General features: G+C 36.6%; 1 non-coding gene across 1 annotated transcript; it reads left to right on the top strand.

Moving 5' to 3' along the window:
• The first annotated feature begins 2,080 nt into the window (after window positions 1–2,080).
• Window positions 2,081–2,187, top strand: LOC149494714 (small nucleolar RNA R71). Its single transcript, XR_016321946.1, has one exon. It is a non-coding gene; the product is annotated as a small nucleolar RNA R71 (small nucleolar RNA).
• The last annotated feature ends 3,861 nt before the right edge of the window (window positions 2,188–6,048 follow it).

Here is a 6,048-nt window from a genome sequence, read left to right as displayed (position 1 = left end):
TGCTTTATTTAGTTTTCTGTAATCTATACACACACGCCAACCTATGACTGTTCTTGTGGGGATTAATTCATTGTTTTCATTAGAAATAACAGTCATACCTCCCTTCTTTGGAACAACTTGGACAGGACTTACCCAATTACTGTCTGAAATTGGATAAATGATGCCGGCATCTAAGAGTTTAATAATTTCAGCCTTGACTACCTCCTTCATGTTTGGGTTCAATCGCCTTTGATGCTCGATTGAAGGTTTGTAGTCTTCTTCCATCAAGATTTTATGCATGCACACACTTGGGCTTATTCCTTGTAGATCCGAGATAGACCACCCTAATGCTTTCTTGTGCCTACGTAGAACCTGCAACAACCTTTCCTCCTGATCAAGCGTTAAGTGAGAAGAAATAATAACAGGAAAAGAATGGTTCTCACCTAAGAATGCATGTTTTAAATGAGGTGGAAGTTGTTTCAGTTCATGCTTAGGGGGTTCCTTTTCTTTTCCATTCAGGATGCTTGGTTCATTAATGTTATTTTCGACATGCAAAGTGTTTTCCACACATTCATTAACAGCATCAATTCTAAAACAGTCTCCATAATCCATAGGAAGTTTACAAGATTTAAGTACATCAAATACAATCTCTTCCTGTCCAACTCTTAAGGTCAACTTACCCTCATACACATCAATTAATGCTCTTGCAGTTGCAAGAAAGGGCCTTCCCAGAATTAGAGATCCTTCCCTGTCTTCATCAATGTCAAGAATAACAAAATCAACAGGAAAGATGAATGTACCTACCTTTACAAGCACGTCTTCTACAATTCCTCTAGGATATTTAATTGAACGATCTACTAATTGCAATGACATCCTTGTTGGTTTGAGCTCTCCCATACCTAACATCTTAAAAACTTCATAGGACATAAGATTAATGCTAGCACCTAAATCTGCCAAAGCCTTTTCAAAGTCAAGATTACCAATGTTACAAGGGATAGAAAAACTTCCTGGATCTTTTAACTTTGGAGGCAGTTTGTTTTGGATAATTGCACTGCACTCCTCGGTTAACATTACCGTTTCTTGATCATCAATTTTTCGTTTCTTGCTCAGGATATCTTTTAGGAATTTAGCATAGCTAGGCATTTGAGCAAGAGCTTCAGCAAAAGGAATATTGATTTGAAGCTTCTTAAACACATCCAGAAATTTGAGGAAGCTCTTGTCATCTTGTGCTTTCTTTAATCTTTGTGGAAAGGGAACAGGGGGAACATAGGATTTTACCTTTTCTTTTTCCTCTAAGTCAATGATAGGCACTTTTGATTGTTCCTTTTCTTCCTTTTCTTTCCTTATTGGTTCTTCTAATTGTTTGCCACTCCTCAAGGTGATAGCTTGCACTTGTTCTTTTGGATTCTTTTCAGTATTACTAGGTAACGTACCTTGAGGTCGAGATGCCATCATGTTCGCAAACTGCCCTAGCTGAATTTCCAAATTTCTTATTGCAGCCTGCTGGATTTTATGGTTTTCCCTGGTTTCATTCATGAATTCCATGTGTGATTTGGAAAGAGCAGTGAGGAGGTCATCATGAGATTTCTTTTCTGGAGGGTGGAATCCTGGTGGTGCATTCAAGGCATTGTTAGGATTACCATAGGATAGATTAGGATGATTCCTTAACCTGTTATCATATGAATTTGAATAGGGGTAATTCTTTCTTCCTTGATTCATCACATAGTTCACTTGCTCCAAAGTTTGTGGATTTAAAGAGTCCATGATGCATTCCCTTTCCCCAATTCCATGTTGTCCATTGCACCTATCACATACTTGCATAACCGAGTTTACAGGATTAGTAGTTAACATATCCAATTTCCTTACCATGTTATCTACCTTGGCATTAAGTGCTGTAATGGCGTCTATTTCATAGACTCCTGCGGTTCTTCTTCTTTCGGTATTGTTTTGGTAATGGCTGTTGCTTGCCATCTCCTCTATCAACTCATATGCTTCATCAATTCCTTTCTTTTCAAAGGATCCACCTGCAGCTGCATCTAAAGTGATTTTGATATTAGGAGATAATGCATTATAGAAGGTTCGTACCTGTAACCACTTGGGCAAGCTGTGATGTGGGCACTTTCTTAACAAGTCCTTGAATCTTTCCCAAGCTTCATACAAGCTCTCTTGATCATGATGAGCGAATGTCATTATCTTATTGCGCAACTTGGTGGTTTTTAAGGATGGAAAGAATTTAGCTAGAAATTTTTGAGCTAATTCATCCCATGTTGTAAAACTCCCAGCGGGACACGATTGTAACCATGATCTAGCTTTATCCCTAAGAGTGAATGGAAAAAGTCTCAATTTGATTGCATTTTCAGAAACACCATTTTGTTTGAAAGTGTCACAAATTTCCAGAAAATTGGTGATGTGAGCATTAGGATCTTCACTAGGCAAACCCCCATATTGGATTGAGGTAGAGAGCATTTGGATAATTGCGGGTTTAATCTCAAAGTTATTAGCTTCTACCCTAGGTCTAGTAATACTTGAGGTTGTCCCATTCAAATTAGGTGTTGTATAATCCCTTAAGGTACGGACCGGATGTTGAAGTGGTGGCCCGACTATGTTTTCATTCTCGTTTTCGTTTTCGTTGGCCATGTCTGCTTGTTGTTCGAATTTTATTTCTTGTGTTTTTCTTGCAGCGTTAAGCCTTCGAAGAGTTCGTTCAATTTCCGGATCAAAGATTAGAGGTTCAGTATTTGAATTCCTTGATCTTCTTTGCATAAAACAACCTGGAACAGTACTTAAAAGAAAATTAAATAAAAGAGTGTCTAAATTAACAATAGGGTAATTTGTATTGATATTGATATGCCAATCCCCGGCAACGGCGCCAAAAACTTGACAGCGTTTTTTGCAAGTGTACGAAATTGCAACAAGTAATATAGAGTAAGGGAGTATCGTATCCATAGGGATTGTTTATCAATTACCAAAATTATGTTAACCTATTATTTTTTAGACGATGATAAGAGAGATTTGCTGTAAGGTAAATAAAATTTAAAGTAAAAGTAGAAGAGACCAAACACAAAATTCAGGTGAAAAGAAATCAGAGGATTAAGCTACTAGGGAATTTGATTTCACTTAATTCTATCCAGCTTATTCTATTAGTTTATTAATCAACTTTAATTGTTCAAGTAGGAGAAACAACCCTAAAGTTACTAACAAGCTCTCCTGATTTATTGTTAGCTATTCTAATCCAGTTTAATTACCTAACTTTAATAGTGAAATTAAACATAAATCAGATTATTAGGTTTTGTGGTTGTTTTGTGAGTTCACAACTTAATACTTTATTAACTTATGAAAACCCCCCTTGAGTCAAACCATATAGCTTCCGCATCAAGTTATTATTCTCAAGTAAATTATTATCTTTTTTCATATCAATAACCCTTCTCCCGAATGTGATTATTGAAATAGCTCAATCCAGGGGAAATAATTTCTGCCTGGATGCCTTAAGCACAATAATAAGTTATAACAGGAACAAAGAAAAATAAATCTAATATTATAAACTGGAATCGAATTAAATTACATCAAATCCCTAGTATAAGAGTTTAGCTAGACATAGTAATTAAATTAAACTCAATCATACTTGAATCATTCATCATATTTAAAGATAGTCAATAAAGAAAGAAACAAGATGAAGAGTTTAGAATAAAAACTGTATCACAACTATGTTGATGGCTTCCTTGAATCTTGGCACAATTATTTGATGCTTGAAATCTTTGAGAGAGAGAAAGAATTATGTAAAGAAATTGCATAAAAAAATGAGATCCCTTGTTATGAGAAGTTCCTCTCTTTATATAGAGTTCCTGAAGGCAAGTCTGACTCCTTTTAAGAAATAGAATCCTTATTTAGTGCAAAATCCTTTATAGGAGATCATGACTGTTTAGGCTCTTGATTTCTTCTTGATTAGGACTCCTTTTTCTCCAAGAATAGGTCCAGGTCTTGTTTAGTGTGTTTAGGAAACTCCCTGAAGTCGGCCCATGTGAGAAAAAGCTTGATTTGCGTATTAAATTCACGCTGGTTCCGCTTGCACAGCACGGGCGTGCTTCATGGCACGGGCGGGGTGTGCTTTGGTCTGGAAGTCTGCCTAGTGAAGCACGGGGTGTGCTAGGTAGCACGGGTTAGTGAAGCACTGAGGCACGGGCGTGCTACAAAGCACAGGCAGGGCGTGCTTTTCTCTGGAAGTCTGCCTAGTCTTGCCATGGGCGTGCTATGCTTGACACGCCCTGGTCTCATTGTAGCACGGCCGTGCCTTTTGACACACCCAGGCCGTGCTCTCTTCTGTCTCTCCTTTGGTTTCCTTGGTTTCTAGCACGGTTGTGCCTTTTAGCACGGCCTGGGCGTGCTAGAAGCTAAGTGCCTTGTATTATAAAGTCCTTCTCTGCGCCAAATTCCTACAATTTTCTCTTAGACCAAGCGGATTAAAGATCAAGGAAGCTTTTGAACATAATTATACTTGAAGCGATTTAAAATCAAATTAAAGTAATAAAAACTTACTAAAATTCTAATAGAAAACTATATTAAAAACACTATAAAATTAACACTTATCATAAGTAAACCTTCTTGAATTTCATAATTGAATCATTTGGTGATATTTTTAGAGTATTCATAAGAATTCTTATGTATAGGAGTGGTGAGCTCAAAGGTAGAAGGAAGCTAAAAAGAAGAGCTCAAGCTTTTTGGAGTGAAGGTGTGCTATCTCTTTTAGTTTAATTCATTTCCTTGCATGAGAATTTATGTGGTGTGTTGATAATGAGAAGATATGTTGCTTAATGTTGAGTGAGAGGACTGGAAATGGTGAGAAAGCATGGGATGAAATGAATAAATGAAGTAAATATTGAGTTTTTACTAAAACAGGTTTTGCTGGAAAATTTACCAGTAACTTCACCTTGATTTTGACCCCATTTAACGATGGAATTAGGAAGTGGTAAGAGTTATTTGTTCCTCTATGTGTTAGCTTTCCATGGGTTTTTGAATCACCCAAATCGGAGTTATAAATTGAGAGATATGACCAAAATAGTACAGATTGCGCAGGCTGAAAACACGACGCGCGCTCGCGAATTTCATTGCGCGCTCGCGAATTGTGCCTGTAACCTCTCTGACTCGCGAGGGTGCTTCTCGCGCTCGCGACTTGTGTTTTGATGCTCTTTTGGACCTCTTTTTCTATGCAATTGTATTCCTTTGCTCAAATTGTATGCCTCCAATCATTTTAAAACAAAAAGACAACATGAACACATGTATAAACACAAAATGCAAGCATGCAAATGATGTGAAACTAACATGACACAAGTTGCCCGCTTGGCGAGGCTATCAGCATACAGGTAAGCAGTATGGTTTATGAAATTATGAATCAGTTAATATGCTTTTGTTTTATATATTGACATACCACTAATATGCTCCATTGAGGTTAGGTAGAAACCACTTAGATAAGGCTATGTCGCGACATAGGATAGTAGATCTGCGCCCCATACAGTTTGGTACTCCGGCTACAGGCCGTTGAGTGAATATGATTATATAATGGCCATAGCAGCCTAGTCATACAGTATTCATCCAGTTTCATACAGCACATCTTATCATTTTGGTTTCACTATAACCTTATGGAGCTAGACAGTTATATTGACTAAACATTGTTTAAGTTATACAGCATAAAGTACGATAAGGAAAGTATCATGATATGTGTGCTTACATATTTATTTATCCATATGTGATTACATGGTTATTTATACATATGTATGTGCTTACATGTTTCTTTCTTCGTTGAGATATCCACTGAGTTTTAATAAAAGTTGCAGAATTCATACAGCATAAAAAACATTAGGTAAGAGCATGAAAGTATAATGCTATGTATGCTTACAAGTTTATTTATTTAGTTCTTAAGGAGCCATACAGTTATGAGATTTTATTAATCATAACTTATATGATATGACTAAAAAGTGCATAAGTCATACAACATAATGAACAACAAGTAAGACAATGAAAATATACTGTTATGTGTTCTTACATGTTTATTTATTTAATTCATACAGCATAATG

The sequence above is a fragment of the Jatropha curcas genome, chromosome 7, assembly GCF_041381405.1.
Source record: "Jatropha curcas cultivar XTBG-Jc1 chromosome 7, XTBG_Jcur_1.0, whole genome shotgun sequence".
Lineage (NCBI taxonomy): Eukaryota > Viridiplantae > Streptophyta > Magnoliopsida > Malpighiales > Euphorbiaceae > Jatropha > Jatropha curcas.
The sequence above is the reverse complement of the archived record's forward strand: the minus strand, read 5'-3'. Positions and strand labels throughout refer to the sequence as shown.